Genomic DNA, 23,067 nt, shown 5'->3' with positions numbered 1-23,067 from the left:
TTCTTCGAGTCGTTTTGGTGGCACTTCGTTCCATACTTCATTGAGGACTTCTTCACAAGGCTTCTACGCAAACTCTTCCGTTTGGGCTCCTGCACGAGAACGCAGCTCGTTGTCTGCGGCTACTTAGGTTGAAGAGACCTCGTTGTTGGCTCTTCTAGACTTCACTTAGGCGCGTCTTCATCTACAGTGGTTGCAGCCTACCTTTTCATAACACAGAACTATGGTAAGCTCACGCAACTTAAGTGAGTGCGGGATGAGACTGACGAGACAGTGGTAGGCACAGTTCTTTCTAAAGCTAAGGGGGCTCGTTAGGACTTTGTGTTCGATAGCTTACTGATGATTCTGATACTTGGGGTTCGTCTATGTGCTTTTCTTTCCCCAGAAAGATTCATAGAATCATCATGTCTGATACGGAATCGTTTGTTTGAGTTCGATGGCGTGCAGCTTAATTACTAAATTTTTTTTCTCTACCTCTTCCCCGCGAGCTTTGCCACTCACAGGTTGTGTTTAATTAAAGGTGTTGCATGAATTTAATGTGTCATTTTTCTCTTGTCTCCGTTGGTCTGGAGGAGGTACTGTTCAATATGTAGGGTGATTCAGCATAACAGTTAAAAACTTTCAAGGGAGGTAGAGTGCCCTAGGCGATGGAAAATCACATATAAAGTCACGATCGGAAACGCTTTCATGGCGCGGTAGTGACGGTACAAAACACAAGAAAGGAAGCACAGACACAGAGTGAGAAAAAGTGTTTATTATGCTTAGTACAGCAGAAACCAAGAAATAGGAACAAAAACAGGCATCATCAAAGGAAGTGTCCGAAATTGCGACGCCAGACTATGAAGCTGGCCTCACATCGGCACACCCGGAGATCTGCTGTTCTGGAAAATACCGGGAGTGTCCCTGGGGAAACGTCAAAACGCTGATGTACGAAACTGCCGCCAACGGTACTGAAGAACTTGTTGCACGCATCGTGGAAGCTGCTGGGAAAGTCCAGAACATCGGATCTTCCATGAGACGGAGATGTGATCCTTACATCACGGGCTGGTGTCGTAATTTCGAACACCCTCTTTGATGACGACCGTTGTCTGATTTTATCCTTATTTATTGGCTGCTGCTGTGCCATGTGTAATAAACATGTTTTCTCACCCTGTTCGTGTCCCGTTTCCGACCATGTATTGCTATGTGGTAGGCACAGTTCTTTCTAAAGCTAAGGGGGCTCGTTAGGACTTTGTGTTAGATAGCTTACTGATGATTCTGATACTTGGGGTTCGTCTATGTGTTTTTCTTTCCCCAGAAAAACACCATCGTCTAGGTGTACTCTATCTCCTCTGAAAGTTTTTGACCGCTCTGCTGAAACATCCTACATAAATCATATATTTGTTTACCTTTTGCATTTTTATCACAATAAACTACGATCAAAGTAAAGATATCTTGGATTTCAGTAGACAGATTAACTCATAATTCTATTTATTACGATTTTTTTGGCATGAACCACACCAACGTCTCATTTGTCAAGGCCATTAATTTCCAAATAGTTTCGTTGTGCACAGATTGTCACATCACATCTGAGACAGAGGGGGAGGGGGGACAACCTGCATATCAGTAAGTTTCATTCGATACAGCTCAGAGGCAATGTTCCCATTTAGCCATGGCCCACTCCATCGTATTGTACCGCACGTCTCTGAATAGCACTGACTATTGAATGGGTCTGTCATTGATTCATAGCAGGTTTTGTCGTGGGATATGTAAGTACGATACAGCAGAGCCACCTTATGGACAAGTAAAACAAACAAAACCTGCATCATGACTTCCTGGTAATCAGGCTCGTCCTCTATGTTTCCTTCCAGGAAAAATGAGAATCTATGTAAATAAACAGCCCAGTACGTGTAAACTTGTGTGCATGTAATTCCAGACAAAGCTGCAGAGAAGTTTACTTCTCCGGCCGCAGGTTCCCTATCTTAAATTGTTCAGTGGAGCATTCTCTAGGTCCTGTTACGTTTTTGCACTTTCTTACGGAAACACCCTGTATAACTATCAATATACATACGAAGGGAAGGGGCTTAACTAATAAATGGTTTCATGTTTCCAATGGTACCTATCACCTTCTTTGTGCCAGTATTGGGGTACGCAAGTATGTATGAGTGAGCACCTAAGATCTTGGCCACTCGGCAACGGCCGTCATATAATAGATAGAATTTGCAGATTTTCTTCTGTATCAAGTCTGACCGCAGATGTCTTCGGACTAATTGTGGATTTCCCTTTATGACAAAAGGTTTCCAGAAGGTGTGATAGTGCCTGTCTTTCCTCAAAGCTTCCTGCATCCAGATCCTTCTCAGGGCAACTCTTAATTTTGTTTCCATGTTAGGCGTAGAGGAAGGGGGTAAGCTCACCGCTTCTCTTACTGGCGTCATTGTGGGCTTGTCTAATAATGCTCGATATTCGAGTATCTGATTCTTAATGCTAGGAAGCTGCGGTCACTTGACTGATCAGGGGCTGTATGTCGGAGTTTTCGTTTCATCTTTGCATCATTCTCTATGTTTTTGATCCTACAAATGTCAAATTCTTTGCTATCAGGACGGTCCCGATCCCCGTCGGATATTCCAAGTGGAAGGCGGGATAATGCGTCTGGATCCACGTTGTCTTGCCGGGCACATAATGGACGGGTGTCTGAGTTCTTGAGGGAATAGTGCCCATAGCAGAAACCTTGCATTGATGTGCCGACTGCTATTCAGGGACGTTAGCGCCCAGTGGACGGTCGCTTCTCAACCTGGTGGCCTAGAGCGTACCATCGGAACCTATTCAGACTATAGACAGTGGTCAATAGCCCATTCTGTCTCAAAATGCACCAGAAGGTCTTCCGCGGCTTCTGGTGAGGCCTGTTCTGTGTTGAGAATCTGGTTTAGCCGATGAGCATCCAGAATTAAATGATTGCCGGCCCCTGGTTTGTTTAAAGCTAGTCCGGCTTTGCTAAATGTACTGTTCGATCTGCACATCACAATGCATCATCTGGTCAATCTGCTCTTCCACTGCCTTCAGTAGATAGGGAATAGAATAGGGAGAAGAAAAAAATTGTTACCCTTCCTTCATCTACATCTACATCTACATTTATACTCCGCAAGCCACCCAACGGTGTGTGGCGGAGGGCACTTTACGTGCCACTGTCATTACCTCCCTTTCCTGTTCCAGTCGCGTATGGTTCGCGGGAAGAACGACTGTCTGAAAGCCTCTGTGCGCGCTCTAATCTCTCTAATTTTACATTCGTAATCTCCTCGGGAGGTATAAGTAGGGGGAAGCAATATATTCGATACCTCATCCAGAAACGCACCCTCTCGAAACCTGGCGAGCAAGCTACACCGCGATGCAGAGCGCCTCTCTTGCAGAGTCTGCCACTTGAGTTTGTTAAACATCTCCGTAAGGCTATCACGGTTACCAAATAACCCTGTGACGAAACGCGCCGCTCTTCTTTGGATCTTCTCTATCTCCTCCGTCAACCCGATCTGGTACGGATCCCACACTGATGAGCAATACTCAAGTATAGGTCGACGAGTGTTTTGTAAGCCACCTCCTTTGTTGATGGACTACATTTTCTAAGGACTCTCCCAATGAATCTCAACCTGGTACCCGCCTTACCAACAATTAATTTTATATGATCATTCCACTTCAAATCGTTCCGCACGCATACTCCCAGATATTTTACAGAAGTAACTGCTACCAGTGTTTGTTCCGCTATCATATAATCATACAATAAAGGATCCTTCTTTCTATGTATTCGCAATACATTACATTTGTCTATGTTAAGGTTCAGTTGCCACTCCCTGCACCAAGTGCCTATCCGCTGCAGATCTTCCTGCATTTCGCTACAATTTTCTAATGCTGCAACTTCTCTGTATACTACAGCATCATCCGCGAAAAGCCGCATGGAACTTCCGACACTATCTACTAGGTCATTTATATATATTGTGAAAAGCAATGGTCCCATAACACTCCCCTGTGGCACGCCAGAGGTTACTTTAATGTCTGTAGACGTCTCTCCGTTGATAACAACATGCTGTGTTCTGTTTGCTAAAAACTCTTCAATCCAGCCACACAGCTGGTCTGATATTCCGTAGGCTCTTACTTTGTTTATCAGGCGACAGTGCGGAACTGTATCGAACGCCTTCCGGAAGTCAAGAAAAATAGCATCTACCTGGGAGCCTGTATCTAATATTTTCTGGGTCTCATGAACAAATAAAGCGAGTTGGGTTTCACACGATCGCTGTTTCCGGAATCCATGTTGATTCCTACATAGTAGATTCTGAGTTTCCAAAAACGACATGATACTCGAGCAAAACACATGTTCTAAAATTCTACAACAGATCGACGTCAGAGATATAGGTCTATAGTTTTGCGCATCTGCTCGACGACCCTTCTTGAAGACTGGGACTACCTGTGCTCTTTTCCAATCATTTGGAACCTTCTGTTTCTCTAGGGACTTGCGGTACACGGCTGTTAGAAGGGGGGCAAGTTCTTTCGCGTACTCTGTGTAGAATCGAATTGGTATCCCGTCAGGTCCAGTGGACTTTCCTCTGTTGAGTGATTCCAGTTGCTTTTCTATTCCTTGGACACTTATTTCGATGTCAGCCATTTTTTCGTTGGTGCGAGGATTTAGAGAAGGAACTGCAGTGCGGTCTTCCTCTGTGAAACAGCTTTGGAAAAAGGTGTTTAGTATTTCAGCTTTACGCTTGTCATCCTCTGTTTCAATGCCATCATCATCCCAGAGTGTCTGGACATGATGTTTCGAGCCACTTACTGATTTAACGTAAGACCAGAACTTCCTAGGATTTTCTGTCAAGTCGGTACCTAGTATTTTACTTTCGAATTCACCGAACGCTTCACGCATAGCCCTCCTTACGCTAACTTTGACATCGTTTAGCTTCTGTTTGTCTGAGAGGTTTTGGCTGCGTTTAAAATGGCTCTGAGTACTATGGGACTCAACATCTTAGGTCATAAGTCCCCTAGAACTTAGAACTACTTAAACCTAACTAACCTAAGGACATCACACACACCCATGCCCCAGGCAGGATTCGAACCCGCGACCGTAGCAGCCCCGCGGTTCCGGACTGCAGCGCCAGAACCGCTAGACCACCGCGGCCGGCTTGGCTGCGTTTAAACTTGGAGTGAAGCTCTCTTTGCTTTCGCAGTAGTTTCCTAACTTTGTTGTTGTACCACGGTGGGTTTTTCCCGTCCCTCACAGTTTTACTCGGCACGTACCTGTCTAAAACGCATTTTACGATTGCCTTGAACTTTTTCCATAAACACTCAACATTGTCAGTGTCGGAACAGAAATTTTCGTTTTGATCTGTTAGGTAGTCTGAAATCTGCCTTCTATTACTCTTGCTAAACAGATAAACCTTCCTCCCTTTTTTTTATATTCCTATGAACTTCCATATTCAGGGATGCTGCAACGGCCTTATGATCACTGATTCCCTGTTCTGCGCTTACAGAGTTGAAAAGTTCGGGTCTGTTTGTTATCAGTAGGTCCAAGATGTTATCTCCACGAGTCGGTTCTCTGTTTAATTGCTCGAGGTAATTTTCGGATAGTGCACTCAGTATAATGTCACTCGATGCTCTGTCCCTACCACCCGTCCTAAACATCTGAGTGTCCCAGTCTATATCTGGTAAATTGAAATCTCCACCTAAGACCATAACATGCTGAGAAAATTTATGTGAAATGTATTCCAAATTTTCTCTCAGTTGTTCTGCCACTAATGCTGCTGAGTCGGGGGGTCGGTAAAAGGAGCCAATTATTAACCTAGCTCGGTTGTTCAGTGTAACCTCCACCCATAATAATTCACAGGAACTATCCACTTCTACTTCACTACAGGATATACTACTACTAACAGCGACGAACACTCCACCACCGGTTGCATGGAATCTATCCTTTCTAAACACCATCTGTGCCTTTGTAAAAATTTCGGCAGAATTTATCTCTGGCTTCAGCCAGCTTTCTGTACCTATAACGATTTCAGCTTCGGTGCTTTCTATCAGCGCTTGAAGTTCCGGTACTTTACCAACGCAGCTTCGACAGTTTACAATTACAATACCGATTGCTGCTTGGTCCCCGCATGTCCTGACTTTGCCCCGCACCCGTTGAGGCTGTTGCCCTTTCTGCACTTGCCCGAGGCCATCTAACCAAAAAAACCGCCCAGCCCACGCCACACAACCCCTGCTACCCGTGTAGCCGCTTGTTGCGTGTAGTGGACTCCTGACCTATCCAGCGGAACCCGAAACCCCACCACCCTATGGCGCAAGTCGAGGAATCTGCAGCCCACACGGTCGCAGAACCGTCTCAGCCTCTGATTCAGACCCTCCACTCGGCTCTGTACCAAAGGTCCGCAGTCAGTCCTGTCGACGATGCTGCAGATGGTGAGCTCTGCTTTCATCCCGCTAGCGAGACTGGCAGTCTTCACCAAATCAGATAGCCGCCGGAAGCCAGAGAGGATTTCCTCCGATCCATAGCGACACACATCATTGGTGCCGACATGAGCGACCACCTGCAGATGGGTGCACCCTGTACCCTTCATGGCATCCGGAAGGACCCTTTCCACATCTGGAATGACTCCCCCCGGTATGCACACGGAGTGCACTTTGGTTTTCTTCCCCTCCCTTGCTGCCATATCCCTAAGGGGCCCCATTACGCGCCTGACGTTGGAGCTCCCAACTACCAGTAAGCCCACCCTCTGCGACTGCCCGGATCTTGCAGACTGAGGGGCAACCTCTGGAACAGGACAAGCAGCCATGTCAGGCCGAAGATCAGTATCAGCCTGAGACAGAGCCTGAAACCATCTGGAGGTGACAAGGACAGTGGTGTACCGTAAGTATGTGGCGCCCCTGGCAAGAATTTAAAATGGCGCCCTCTAAAGAACCCCCCCCCCCCCAGGAAGCAAAGAATGCACCCCCTTATCAATACAGGGACATTGATATTTACCCTTGTCCCAAGAAAATGTGAAGGCGTTTCTTGGCAAGTATATATATGCAGTATTGTTAATTTACAGAAATTTAGGACAGAACGAAACTAATTTACAGCCCAGAATCAAAGATGTTACGAAGGATTAAGAAACAGAAACGCACATTTAAATACAAAAACTCGTTATATTTTACAAAGTTTATTTCAAAATATATTGAGTTGCTAGGAATACCTATATCAAATTTAACTTAACGTTGTTATTAAGCTCAGTTAATCTACTTAAATGCTACTTTCCTGGCTTTGATTTTAGCAAAATTATCAATTAATTCCTCTAAGTTAAGTTTCGCTACCTCTTCATGTGCAATCGATAAAATGGCTAAATTTGACAAACGTTCGTGTCCCATGGATGATCTTAAATAATTCTTGATGAGCTTTATTTTACTGAAGCTTCGCTCACACGAGGCCACTGTAACAGGAAGTGTTAAGTAAATTCTAAGAGCTATTTGGATGTTCGGATGTATATCTTCTAAAGAAAGCTCTAGAATCTTTTAAGAATGTCAAGTGGTGTTGCTTTATCAACATCGTTAATGAGTTCTTTAGCTTGCATACGAAAAATTTCCAAGTCTTGTGACAGCTCAACTACATCTACATCATGTGAATATTTAATCCAAAAATCTGCAGCATGTTTAAGAAGAACATCAATTGGCTCTTTTTTTAGAGCTTCTCCCGTTAGAAAAATTCTGAAGATATTGAAGCCATTGCCTCATACCTCTTAGTGAGTTCTGTCAGGATTTGATCATAAAACAAATTTGTTTCCCTCTCTAACTCCTGTTCTGAGTCGAGATAGTCGTCATGCATTTGTTTGTTTGAATCTGAAAGACGTTGAATTATGATCTTCCGTCTTTTTTCAGCAAAATTATCATCGATAACGATGTCTTGCGCTTGCTTTGTTGCATAGTCGATTGCTGGACCAATACCTTCATCTCGTATTTCCTGAATCGTATTTGACAATCCCTTTATCATTTTGCTAGCCTTGTTGTCTGCAACAGTCTCTTTCTGAAGTGACTTGCTGATTTTATCAATCGAGACTAGAATCCTTTCCCACAGATGCAAAAGACATAGGAATTTGAAGTCGATTTGCTTGATGAGTCCTTGACCCCCCACTGACGTTTACAGGTTCCATTTGTCTTGGTTAATATCACTCATTTCGTCCAGACTTGCATACCGTTCGTTCAGTGTTCTTTTTAAAGCGGTGACTGCTCTTCGTTTGGTTGACCACCTAGTGCCACAATGACCCTTCAACGTAATGTCGAAGTTACTTAACACAGCTTGCCACCTTTCTGTAGAGCCACTGAAGAAAGTAAATATCTTTTGAACTGTTCCAAAAAAGTAATCATTAGAGGCGAAACAGCGGCAGCATGCGATTCGATAAGGCTTAAACTATGTGCAGCACATGGTACAAACTGAGCACTATCATTTTCTTTGAGGATCTGAGCTTGCACAGCGATATATTTTCCAGCCATATTGCTGCAATTATCAATACTTAGCCCATCTTTTTGGGCTTTTTAAGAATGTGCACTGAAATGCCTTCACCTGTTTTCTCATTGGTGTTGCCAAAGTCAATGAAACTTTCTTTAACTTGACACTTCCCATCTGACAAGTCAGCAAATCTAACAACATGGCTCATTTGCTCAATATGAGCAGTGTCTGGTGTGCAGTCAAAGATGATCGAAAAGTATTTTCCATTTTTGATTTGATTCAAGATTTCCTGCCTCACGTTACTTCCAATTAAAGTTATGAGCTCATTTTGGACTTTAGGGGAAAACTAACTGAGTGCATTTTATTTGATTTAACGTCTGCCATATGTTCTGCTAGTTTAGGATGACAGTGACTTATTAGTTCTAATGTTCTAAAAAAAACTCCACTACTTGACTCGCCAATGATTTCTTTCTTTGCTGTTCCTCGAAGTGGTAGATTATTCTTAGCACAAAACATAATTACATCTATGACTACTTTCAGTATGTTCCTCCACTTCTCTACCTCCTTCTGAATACTTTCTTAAATTGCATTATCTAGAGTTTTCTTTTGTTTTGGTCGGTTTTGCAAATTTTCCACTGCATGCAACACAACCTGTGGCTGGATGAGTTTTCGTGATTGTAAATGAGAAGGTTTAAGTGTTTCCAGCCATTGAAGCCTTTATTAAAATCTGAAAATGAAGATGACTTTCCACGATGATCCTTCCCAAGAGGAGACAGGGAAAACATAACAGAGAATCTTCCGACTGACTATAAAGTAACCATTGTCTTCGCACACGTTCGCCATTTGTGAGCTTTTTGTAAAACCACTTGCATCTAAAGTTGATGGTTGTGGTTGGTTGTCATCCTTTGTGTGTGGATGTGTTTCCGTATCATCAGATTCAAAATCGGCATTACTCTCATCTTGATCTGTTGCAATGTTACATGTGTCCACCTCCTTGTTGGGTTTTAGCCAATTTTTCAAGTCTCCTGAAAGGAAAACTGCAGTTCTTTCCTTTTCTTTTCTTAGTTTTTTAAAATTCACTTCCAGATAGTCTTTTAGGTCCCATCTCTTTGTTGTATGCAATGAAATATTTTAACCTGGAATGAAATATAAATGAAAATAAAATGAACCTATACACATAATAATAACAATAACATATGAATAAGTTATAATGGGCCACACACAAAAGAACCCTCTGGGCTCAAGTACCACCAATTCGCTCAAGTACCGGGTGATCAAAAAGTCAGTATAAATTTGAAAACTTAATAAACCAGGGAATAATGTAGATAGAGAGGTAAAAGATGACACACATGCTTGGAATGACATGGGGTTTTATTCGAAAAAAAAGAAAAAAAACAAAGTTCACAAAATGTCCGACAGAAGGTGCTGGACAGCAAAACGTCAGTGATTGCGCATGACAATCGTGTATAAAAGGAGCTGTAATGAGAGAGAGAATCAGATGCGCCAGCAGTCGCAGCATGTTGACGTTACCTGAAAAGGCGCTTTTAGTGAAGCTGTATTATCAGAATGGGGAATGTGCTAGTTCAGCGTTACGATCCTATCGCCATAGGAAGGGGATTCGAACGGGTAAAGGTCCGTTGACAAATGCAGCTGTGGCGAGAATGATTTCGAAGTTCGAAGCCACGGGTTGTTTAGACGATAGACGCCGTAGTGGCCGACCGAGCACAAGGCGTAATGCTGATGAGACAGTTCAGGAAGAAATGGAGACTGTAGCGGGTTCGTCTATGCACGGGGAAGTCAGCGCTCGTGCAGTCGCACGGCGCATCGGCGTTCCATACACTATTGTTTGGTTGGCACTTAGGCGTACCCTCCGATGCTATCCGTACAATATCCTTCGGCATCATGAACTGTTAGGTGGCGATTTAGTGAAGAGGAGGGCATTTGCGGTGTGGGCGTTTCAAAAGATGGCTGAAGATGACGATTGGTTGAGTAACGTGTTGTTGACCAACGAAGATCATTTCACACTCCGAGCGTCTGTCAACGGCCACAACTGCAGAATTTGAGCTACCGAAAATCCTAGAACTGTCGTGGAAACTCCATTGCACGACGAGAAAGTCACGGTATGGGTTGGATATACCACATCTACCGTTATCGGGCCTTTTTTCATCGAGGAAATGCGTGATTCTGGTTTTGTAACTGCTACCGTGACGGGTGAGTGGTATGCCGATATGTTACAGAATCGCATCATCCCCAGCCTGGCTGATAAACACCTGCTGGAACGTACGATGTTTATGCAGGATGGCGCTCCACCCCATATTGCTAGACGCGTGAAAGATTGTAAGTGGCGTGAATATAAGTAGCGTGAATATAAGGACGCTATGTGCAAGAAGCATGAAGCGCCCTTTGAATGTATCCTGATAGCTAAAAGAGCCACGCGCACTTTGAATAAGAAAATGCTACTTGACACTGAAATCAATATAAAAGATAGGGTCGCCACCAACTCTAGCCACACGACAAAGAAGAAGTAGCACTGAGTCGGAAAATTACTTAATTTATTAATAAGAAAAACTCACAAAAGAACATTCATTGTAAAGTCATTGATAAAGAATGGGATGTAGTTATTAATATGATCCAGGCATTCTTCCCGTGAATCAAATATTGAGTAAAGTAAAAAGGGCGTGAACACCATGCGTAAGTGCAGCCTGCAGCAAGATTCGTGAAAACACGATCTATTCCAGAGCATTTGTTTCAGATAAAAAAAGGGACACTAATCACTACACCTGTGCACATGGAAACACTATAGGTGGGCCAACAAGGAAAACTACGAGGTAAATGGCGAAGGTAATGGCGACGTAACATCGGTACACAAGATAAGATTGAAGGCAAAATTATTTATTCCTTAAAACATTGATGTAGTGCATCTATAGCCTGCTGTTGCATGCTAACTATGTACAATTGCTTGTGAAATACGACACGTTTCATAACATACTCGCGTGCCCACTCGGTCCGCGGAGACAATTTCTATGGACCGTGGCCAAATTTTAATCACATGAGACAAAGAAAATTCACAAATACACAAAATTTACCAAGATCTGGAAAAGATTAGAAGCATACACACACAGTTGTAGGCACATAAACATTCACACTGAACCGAGGGCACTTCAACATATGCAACTCCCTTGTGCTGCGTTCCTCTCACGGATCAAAGTCAAGACTGCATTGGGAATCAAACTGAAAATCTACAAAAGCCTTGCATTCCCTGCTGCAACCCAGCAAGTAAATCTTTATAAGATGAAATTCGAGACCAAAAGCTAAAAGCTCTCCTCTCTATGTGACAACGCGCCACGCGGTCAGTCCAACTCACCCTTCTTCGACTGGAGCACAGCTGTGTACGCTTCCCGTACCGGCGGCAGACTGCCCTCCGCTTCTCCAGCCTCTTCCACGCTCCGCGTGGACCGGAAAACCCCAGGATGCCATTTCCGCCACCAACCTAACGCAGGTGGATTTCTCCCAAGTAGCGGAAACCTCTTTGCCGACTTGACCACTACGAGAGTTGGCAATGAAAGGTGGCTACAGGACCCTTTCATCACCCCAAACGTCCCGGAGAAGACTGTGCCGCGAATTTTCTCGCCATCCTAGGAGATTCGCCAACAGTCTTCGAAACAAACATACCCTAACGAGTAACAATTGCAACAGTAAACAGCAGCACAAAGGAGTTGATTAATCTCTTATATCCAAGTGAGCTTTATCTGACCTTAGTCTATAATATTGACCTCATGCGGTCCGCAAAGCAAACAGAACAAATTAAATTAAGCGTGATATACTACGCTAACATCATGTCATCTGACCTACTACGACCACAACCATGAGATATTATTTTAAAATTGCTTTAACCAACTATCAAAAGTTAACATAGAGACATAGGTGAACAGGTACATAATATATATAAATATATAAACAAATACAATGATGCAAAATCATTATCACGAACCAAAGCAGTATCATCTGGTGCTGACATATATAAAAACATGCAAGTGAAAGTGCAAAATACAATATTCACAACAAATACAGTGATACAAAATCATTAATGAACCCAGTGGTATGACAGCTGGTAAATAATCACCTATGGAAAATAAGACATGAGTACAAAAACACATCCAGAAATCAACTCGTTGACACGCTGTCATTTTTCAGTTTCGCCACATGGTTGTTTCACTGGGTATTCTCTTTAGGTGCTGGGGAGGGCGTCTCTTATAAAGGCGACTTGGAGGATAAGCTACTAGGGGACCACAACACTGAACTGGGTAGTTCGCAGCGGCGTTGATTGTAACGTCCGTTGTAACCCAGGTTGTTCATCCTAGACAGCACCCCGCGACGTTGCCTCGTGCCCGTTTCCACCCTCTGCGTCCATACTGTGGAATGGTTCGGCGTTGCAGATTTGCAGGACATCGCCATTTGTGGGCCCTGCCTCATCATCGAGAAGGCGGCTTGGCGGTCGTCGTCCGTGTGTTGTGGAGGAATGTGTTTTACCGACACACGCCCCCGTCTCCTGTCGTGTCAATGGGGAGACACGCGCTCTTCTGCGTCGCACGAGGTCGACGTAAACTCGTGCGGGTGTCGGGCATGAGACCCGCTTATCACCTCTTTGCACCGTCTCAGCTGATGCGTCAGTGGTGGGACCCGCGTCCCTCCGGGCAGTGGGCGTTACCTCACCGCAGCAGCCGTCTGGACTAGCGGCGCTCAGGGATCGGCGGCCTCGCCTGGTGTGCATCATACTTTCCCTTTCGCTTGTCAGATGACTAGCGCATGGGGTGGAACGCCGGCCATCAGCTGGCGCTGCCGTCGTGACACGCCTGCGGACTCCGGTGTGAGCCTGCCCCTGGGGGGAAGACCAGCGTCCCCTCCCCTCTGACGGGGAAACAGCTGTGACCGCTCGCCGCATCACTGCTTCGCCGTTGATACCAGGGTTCGGCAACGCCTGCCGGTGGACCAAGCCCTGTGCTTTCTGATGCGGAGGCTCCCTAGGCGGCCTTGCACCCACTTAAAAACTGCACTCACAGGGATCGTTACAAAATATCATGTGTACAGATTACCACAAAATCTTCGGAGTTTCTCACTCTTGATCAATACATGGAATAGTGCCCAAAATTAACTTGACAAAAAGGGCCTTCTTAACATTACTAATAAAAAAACAATGAAGAAAATTAAATAACCAATATTCAAACAAACAAAAGATCCTTTTTATAAAATATAGTTCCAGCATTACATCTGCTGTCAATCATTCAGGGTAGATCTTGTACAAGGTTTGGTCAGGATTTGGATAGGATTTGGCGCCGCTGCTAGCTACAGACACAAAACTCTACCTGCTCCTAACTACGCTCTCACACACAATCTACACATCTCGTACTAGTCACCATCACCATATAGCCTGACTACAATTCCCACATATAAACAAAATATTCCTTTCAACACCAATACCCATATCGTTGTTCATTGACTGCTCCTCCATGGTTTGCAGAACATGTTTGCTGATCTGTGAAAAATTTCCGAGACTTCTTTTCTATGGACATTGCATAATAAAAGTTATGATTAATGAGACACAGAAGGCTCATTCAAGTCACATCTGGAATGGTAACTGTTTCAACATCTATTCATCAGACTAATGCAAAAGGTCAGTGGGCATAAAAATGAAAATAAAAATCATCCTATCCTATTAGCAACACATAAACACTGCGTCCTATAAGTACATAAAAAAATACTGTCAAAAGAAATCCATTGTCCAGGGCCATGAGTACCCAACTTACTGCTATCATAAGATACTCATAATGATTACACACTTACTCACCACATGTCCCCAGGGGTCCTCACCTACCGTCATGTTATTTTAGCTTGGAGGTAGTCGTATTGATTCTCTATTAAATATCAAGCTGCTTGAGTTTATAAGCTGTTTCCATATACATCTTCTGGGGTTTCACACCCTGGTGTCTTCAACCGTACCTAGTAGTATGTGACGGCAAGTTACACTTTCCAAATATCTTATAAGATGGCAACTCTGAAAATCAAACACTATTAATCTCCCTTCATACACAAGTCCTTCACCTACAAGTCACCAAGTTGCTTCATTAACATCGCAGTACATTTGAAAAGCCTCACTGAATCTTGCTCACCTAAGGGGAATAAGAACACTAAAACTGTAATTTATCATCAAGAATTACCTTACGACCATTGACTCGCCACGCCAACACACCCGATACCTTTTTAGTCATCAAAGAACGAAAGAACACACCCGATACCTTTTTAGTCATCAAAGAACGAAAGCCATCTTCCTGTAATAGGAAACGCTTCATATGAGCCTCATAATCATTCACATTCAGATGTTTTGAAACTGCACAACACTACTCCTTTCTGCTTACAAGAAGAAATAACTACACACATATTGGGGGACCCTTTACAATTCATAGAAAATATAAACTTTAATTTCAATCACACCAGAGTGAATCAAAACATAGGAAAATATACACTGTAATTTTACGAAACAGAGGCGACTGGGTTTACCGCGGGCACACCAATACTGTGGCCCTCTCTCAACAAATCCTCCCTAATATCGTCTTCCTTTATTCAAATGCACATCAATATCATCAATAGCACCGGTCCTCATTAAGTTTGACGCCAACCGAGCCAGCCAACAGTCATTGATCCCTTTGATTAGAGGCATTTGTCGGATTGTGCCGCGGGTTTGCGGGACGAATTTCAACACCCACTGGCAGACCACCCGTACTGTTTACGGCACCCCTGTTGTTGCTTGTTCGATAATTATTCTGGGGTCGGTCACGACTACCGTTCCTAGGTCCGCTGTAATTGCGCCTAAATCTCTGCTCATTACCATATCTTCTAAACTCCCAGGGGTGTCTTTGATTTCCTCTAGGCGCATGATGACCATTGGCATAGTTCGTTCTGCCCGCGTTCCGTGAGGAGTCGCGACGCTGCCAACGCTCGCGCATTCTGTAACTCTCAGGCGAGTCATTACGTCTGTATTGCCACCTGTCTCTACGGCTGCGGCTTCGCTTGCGCGGCCGCTGCTCGTAGGCGCTCTGACAGTAATTCTGCGTGGTGCCATTCGCATCGCACTCAAGCTCTAAAAGGAGACTGCGAAACCCCTCTACGTCATCCTTACATCGTCCTGCAAGGATAACGTGCCGCAACTGCATTGGAAACTTTCCCAGGCAAATACGAATAATTTCTGCAGGTCCATAAGGATCGTCAAGATGTTCATTCGCCTGCAGCATGTGCTCGAACATCTGCACAGGGCTGGAGAATTCTGACCTGTTTAACTCTGGTAGCATAATGAGTCCATGTTTTACACGACTTTGCGCCGCCACTGACCAATATATCGACAGGAAGTGCTGACGAAACTCCCCAACAGTGTAGCAATTGCGTGCAATTGACCCCATGCGCGCCGCTGGCTCACCTTCGAGGTAGCCGCACATATACTCTATTTTGTGCGCACTGGGCCACGTAGGAGGGAGGGAGAACTCGAACTGCTGTAACCAGCCCCGCGGGTGAATCCCCATAGCCGAGTTACGGAAGACTTCAAACTTCCTCGCGGTCAGAAAATGTTTAAAGTCAAATTCGTGAGTTTCCCTTGGCGAACGTTCCTGAGGGGATCCGCGCCGTTCCCACCTGGTACGAGATCCGTGATCATGACGATGATCAAATTCGCCATAGTTCCCGGAATCATCGTCGGAATAATGGCCCTTTCGTTCATTTCTTTCAACTTCATCGGCCTTTAACCCTTTTAGGTGAAGTTCTAAACGGGCAATGCGCTCACATATTCCCTCGGTAACCCCTCCTTGTTGTATGTTTATTTCACACTGTCCACGCGGACATTTCCTTATCGACCGTATTTCGTCTGCATCCGCCGATGACGAGGTAATCGTTTCCCTATTATTGTCAGACTTACGCGCCACTGCGTCTGAGATCCTGGCTATTTCTTCTCGCATCTCTCGGTGGGCCCTGTCTTGTTTTGTTTGTGTAAGCCCTTGCTCTCACTCGAGAGCTATTATCGCCTGGCTGAGGGTTTCTACCTGCGCGCTAAGGTGGACCGGGCACTTAGCCGCAGTGTCCTCTATTCGAGACACAAGAGCCGCGTGGTCACTCCGGCATTGTTCTGCTAATGCGCAGAGATCCCTGGCCGAATTTCGTCCTACTCGGGACTCAAGAGCCGCTTGTTCACTCTGGCATTGTTCTGCTAGTATACGTATATTCCCAGCGAACCTTTCTTCTTGTTCCATCACCTGCTTGCTAATGACTTGGTGCCCCTCTTCTAAGGCGGAGATGCGTTGTTCAATGATCGCCAGTTTCTCCCCAACACCCTGTACTATTTCACTACTGAATCTTTTATTTGCTTCCTCGATATCCCTTTTATTACTGTCTAGTAATTGCCGTAGCATAGTCTGTAATGAATTTGCATCTATCGACTGATTCGAAAACACTACAGCGGGCTCAGGATGGACAACACTTGTGCTTGCGTTTTCTGCGTTTCGTTCCTGGTCGGACTCGACGTTCTGATCTCGTCCTTGTTCAGAGTTGTTGTCTGACTGGTTTTTCCGATCGCGGCTCCCTGAACAGCTACGCGTCTCCATCATAAGAATAGTACCAAAGTCTCCTAATGGACTCACAGTCCCCACAAGGCAGCCAAAATTTACTATATTACACCGATACACGACACAGGACAAGAATCAACCCACACTTGTAGCACAATGGAATACTAAATCACAATGTCTATACAGTAATACATAAACAAAATAAAACATGGAAGAAAATGCACACCTATATCCTAAATTCAAACAAATTCTGTGGTGCAGAAAGACAATATACCAATTAGCACCTCCAACCGAAAATAACTAATCCTCACTGCGCATCAGAAGATTCCTGGTTTACCGAAATCCTGGCAGGGTCGCCATGTGTAAGTGGCGTGAATATAAGTAGCGTGAATATAAGGACGCTATGTGCAAGAAGCATGAAGCGCCCTTTGAATGTATCCTGATAGCTAAAAGAGCCACGCGCACTTTGAATAAGAAAATGCTACTTGACACTGAAATCAATATAAAAGATAGGGTCGCCACCAACTCTAGCCACACGACAAAGAAGAAGTAGCACTGAGTCGGAAAATTACTTAATTTATTAATAAGAAAAACTCACAAAAGAACATTCATTGTAAAGTCATTGATAAAGAATGGGATGTAGTTATTAATATGATCCAGGCATTCTTCCCGTGAATCAAATATTGAGTAAAGTAAAAAGGGCGTGAACACCATGCGTAAGTGCAGCCTGCAGCAAGATTCGTGAAAACACGATCTATTCCAGAGCATTTGTTTCAGATAAAAAAAGGGACACTAATCACTACACCTGTGCACATGGAAACACTATAGGTGGGCCAACAAGGAAAACTACGAGGTAAATGGCGAAGGTAATGGCGACGTAACATCGGTACACAAGATAAGATTGAAGGCAAAATTATTTATTCCTTAAAACATTGATGTAGTGCATCTATAGCCTGCTGTTGCATGCTAACTATGTACAATTGCTTGTGAAATACGACACGTTTCATAACATACTCGCGTGCCCACTCGGTCCGCGGAGACAATTTCTATGGACCGTGGCCAAATTTTAATCACATGAGACAAAGAAAATTCACAAATACACAAAATTTACCAAGATCTGGAAAAGATTAGAAGCATACACACACAGTTGTAGGCAAATAAACATTCACACTGAACCGAGGGCACTTCAACATATGCAACTCCCTTGTGCTGCGTTCCTCTCACGGATCAAAGTCAAGACTGCATTGGGAATCAAACTGAAAATCTACAAAAGCCTTGCATTCCCTGCTGCAACCCAGCAAGTAAATCTTTATAAGATGAAATTCGAGACCAAAAGCTAAAAGCTCTCCTCTCTATGTGACAACGCACCACGCGGTCAGTCCAACTCACCCTTCTTCGACTGGAGCACAGCTGTGTACGCTTCCCGTACCGGCGGCAGACTGCCCTCCGCTTCTCCAGCCTCTTCCACGCTCCGCGTGGACCGGAAAACCCCAGGATGCCATTTCCGCCACCAACCTAACGCAGGTGGATTTCTCCCAAGTAGCGGAAACCTCTTTGCCGACTTGACCACTACGAGAGTTGGCAATGAAAGGTGGCTACAGGACCCTTTCAAGATCTCTTGCGCGCGTCGTTTGGTGATGATCATGTGCTCAGCCGCCACTTTCGTCATGCTTGGCCTCCCAGGTCCCCAGAGCTCATTCCGTGCGATTATTGACTTTGGGGTTACCTGAAGTCGCAAGTGTATCGTGATCGACCGACATCTCTAGGGATGCTGAAAGACAACATCCGACGCCAATGCCTCACCATAACTCCGGACATGCTTTACAGTGCTGTTCACAACATTATTCCTCGACTACAGCTATTGTTGAGGAATGATGGTGGACATATTGAGCATTTCATGTAAAGAACATCATCTTTGCTTTGTCTTACTTTGTTATGCTAATAACTGCTATTCTGATCAGATGAAGCGCCAGCTGTCGGAAATTTTTTTAGCTTTTCTATTTTTTTGCTTCGAATAAAACCCCATGTCATTCCAAGCATGTGTGTCAATTTGTACCTCTATACCTACATTATTCCGTGATTTATTCAGTTTTCAAATTTATACTGACTTTTCGATCACCCGGTACTCTCCCCAGGTCAGGCCGAATCTAGACGAGATAATCAGACTTGTCATGTCGAAATTTGCCTTGATTTCTGCCACTTGTAGTTGACGTCACTTAAACCCACATGCCAAATTTCAGCTGCTGAGACACAGTGGAAGTTACCTAAGAGAAATCACGAAAGAATTTATTTAGTGTGTTGGCGCTTACAAGGAAAGGCCGGCCCACACGTTACGATTTGTCTGCACAGATACCTGCGCAAATGTGTGTGCACGCAAAAGATCACCGCAAATCAGATATTAGATTGTAGAGCGTACCCAGGAGCCTATATAGACTCAGATCACAATTTAGTAATCATGAAGAGCAGGCTTAAGTTTAAGAGAACCGTCCGAAAGAACCTGTCGGAGATTAAATGGGATACCAAAGCTCTGAGGAATGATGAGACGCGTTTGAAGATAGCGAAGGCTGTGGATACTGCGCGGTCGTGAATACCAGAGTAGGAAGTTCAAGTGAAGAATTGTGGACAACTCTGTAAACAGCAGCCACAGATGTTGGAATGATAAACATAGGAACGAGGAAGGTAAAAACGAAGAAGCCATGGGTAACAGAGGAAATACTTCATCTGATCGATGAAAGAAGGAAGTATAAAAATGTTCAGGGAAATGCAGGAATACAGAAATACAAGTCACTTACAAATGAAATAAATAGGAAATGCAGGGAAGCTAAGGCAAAGTGGCTGCAGGAAAAATGCGAAGAAATTGAAAATGAAATGATCGTCTGTAAGACTGATTCAGCACATAGAAAAGTGAAAACAACAGTCGGGGAAATTAAAAGCAACGGTGGTACCATCAAGAGTGCAGTGGGAATTCCACTGCTGAACGCAAAGGAGAGGGCGGATAGATGGGAAGAATACATTGATGGACTCTATTAGGGGGAAGACGTGTCAGATGGAGTGCTAGAAAAAGAGACGAGAGTTGACATGGAAGACATAGGGGATCCAGTATTAGAGGCAGAATTTAAGAGGGCCTTGGACGACTTGAAATCAAATAAGGCTGAGGGGATAGATAATATTCCATCGGAATTTCCGAAGCCATTGGGAGAAATAGCAACCAAACGACTGTTCAACTAGGTGAGTAGAATCTATGAGACTGACGACGTACCATCAGACTTTTGGAAAAATATCATGCACACAATTCCGAAGATAGCAAGGGCAGATAGATGTGAGAACTACCGGACAATCAGATTAACATCTCATGCATCGAAGATACTGACGAGAATAATATATGTTTGTTGTTGTTGTGGTCTTCAGTCCTGAGACTGGTTTGATGCAGCTCTCCATGCTACTCTATCCTGTGCAAGCTTCTTCATCTCCCAGTACCTACTGCAACCTACATCCTTCTGAATCTGCTTAGTGTATTGATCTCTTGGTCTCCCTCTACGATTTTTACCCTCCACGCTGCCCTCCAATGCTAAATTTGTGATCCCTCGATGCCTCAGAACATGTCCTACCAACCGATCCCTTCTTCTAGTCAAGTTGTGCCACAAACTTCTCTTCTCCCCAATCCTATTCAATACCTCCTCATTAGTTACGTGATCTACCCACCTTATCTTCAGCATTCTTCTGTAGCACCACATTTCGAAAGCTTCTATTCTCTTCTTGTCCAAACTAGTTATCGTCCATGTCTCACTTCCATACATGGCTACACTCCATACAAATACTTTCAGAAACGACTTCCTGACACCTAAATCTATATTCGATGTTAACAAATTTCTCTTCTTGAGAAACGCTTTCCTTGCCATTGCCAGTCTACATTTTATATCCTCTCTACTTCGACCATCATCGGTTATTTTACTCCCTAAATAGCAAAACTCCTTTACTACTTTAAGTGTCTCATTTCCTAATCTAATTCCCTCAGCATCACCCGACTTAATTTGACTACATTCCATTATCCTCGTTTTGCTTTTGTTGATGTTCATCTTATATCCTCCTTTCAAGACACTGTCCATTCCGTTCAACTGCTCTTCCAAGTCCTTTGCTGTCTCTGACAGAATTACAATGTCATCGGCGAACCTCAAAGTTTTTACTTCTTCTCCATGAATTTTAATACCTACTCCGAATTTTTCTTTTGTTTCCTTTACTGCTTGCTCAGTATACAGATTGAATAACATCGGGGAGAGGCTACAACCCTGTCTCACTCCTTTCCCAACCACTGCTTCCCTTTCATGCCCCTCGACTCTTATAACTGCCATCTGGTTTCTGTACAAATTGTAAATAGCCTTTCGCTCCCTGTATTTTACCCCTGCCACCTTCAGAATTTGAAAGAGAGTATTCCAGTCAACATTGTCAAAAGCTTTCTCTAAGTCTACAAATGCTAGAAACGTAGGTTTGCCTTTTCTTAATCTTTCTTCCAAGATAAGTCGTAAGGTCAGTATTGCCTCACGTGTTCCAACATTTCTACGGAATCCAAACTGATCTTCCCCGAGGTCGGCTTCTACCAGTTTTTCCATTCGTCTGTAAAGAATTCGCGTTAGTATTTTCCAGCTGTGACTTATTAAACTGATAGTTCGGTAACTTTCACATCTGTCAACAACTGCTTTCTTTGGGATTGGAATTATTATATTCTTCTTAAAGTCTGAGGGTATTTCGCCTGTCTCATACATCGTGCTCACCAGATGGTAGAGTTTTGTCATGACTGGCTCTCCTGAGGCCATCAGTAGTTCTAATGGAATGTTGTCTACTCCCGGGGCCTTGTTTTGACTCAGGTCTTTCAGTGCTCTGTCAAACTCTTCACGCAGTATCTTATCTCCCATTTCATCTTCATCTACATCCTCTTCCATTTCCATAATATTGTCCTCAAGTACATCGCCCTTGTATAAACCCTCTATATACTCCTTCCACCTTTCTGCTTTCCCTTCTTTGCTTAGAACTGGGTTGCCATCTGAGCTTTTGATATTCATACAAGTGGTTCTCTTCTCTCCAAAGGTCTCTTTAATTTTCCTGTAGGCAGTATCTATCTTACCCCTAGTGAGACAAGCCTCTACATCCTTACATTTGTCCTCTAGCCATCCCTGCTTAGCCATTTTGCACTTCCTGCCGATTTCATTTTTGAGACGTTTGTATTCCTTTTTGTCTGCTTCATTTACTGCATTTTTATATTTTCTCCTTTCATCAATTAAATTCAATATTTCTTCTGTTACCCAAGGATTTCTATTAGCCCGCGTCTTTTTACCTACTTGATCGTCTGCTGCCTTCACCACTTCATCTCTCAGAGCTACCCATTCTTCTTCTACTGTATTTCTTTCCCCCATTCCTGTCAATTGTTCCCTAATGCTCTCCCTGAAACTCTCTACAACCTCTGGTTCTTTCAGTTTATACAGGTCCCATCTCCTTAAATTCCCACCTTTTTGCAGTTTCTTCAGTTTCAATCTGCAGTTCATAACCAATAGATTGTGGTCAGAATCTACATCTGCCCCAGGAAATGTCTTACAATTTAAAACCTGGTTCCTAAATCTCTGTCTTACCATTATATAATCTATCTGAAACCTGTCAGTATCTCCAGGCTTCTTCCATGTATACAGCCTCCTTTCATGATTCTTGAACCAAGTGTTAGCTATGATTAAGTTATGCTCTGTGCAAAATTCTACAAGGCGGCTTCCTCTTTCATTCCTTCCCCCCAATCCATATTCACCTACTATGTTTCCTTCTCTCCCTTTTCCTACTGACGAATTCCAGTCACCCATCACTATTAAATTTTCGTCTCCCTTCACTACCTGAATAATTTCTTTTATCTCGTCATACATTTCGTCTATTTCTTCATCATCTGCAGAGCTAGTTGGCATATAAACTTGTACTACTGTAGTAGGCATGGGCTTTGTGTCTATCTTCGCCACAATAATGCGTTCACTATGCTGTTTGTAGTAGCTAACCCGCACTCCTATT

The sequence above is a fragment of the Schistocerca cancellata genome, chromosome 4, assembly GCF_023864275.1.
Source record: "Schistocerca cancellata isolate TAMUIC-IGC-003103 chromosome 4, iqSchCanc2.1, whole genome shotgun sequence".
NCBI lineage: Eukaryota > Metazoa > Arthropoda > Insecta > Orthoptera > Acrididae > Schistocerca > Schistocerca cancellata.
Note: the sequence above shows the minus strand (reverse complement) of the source record.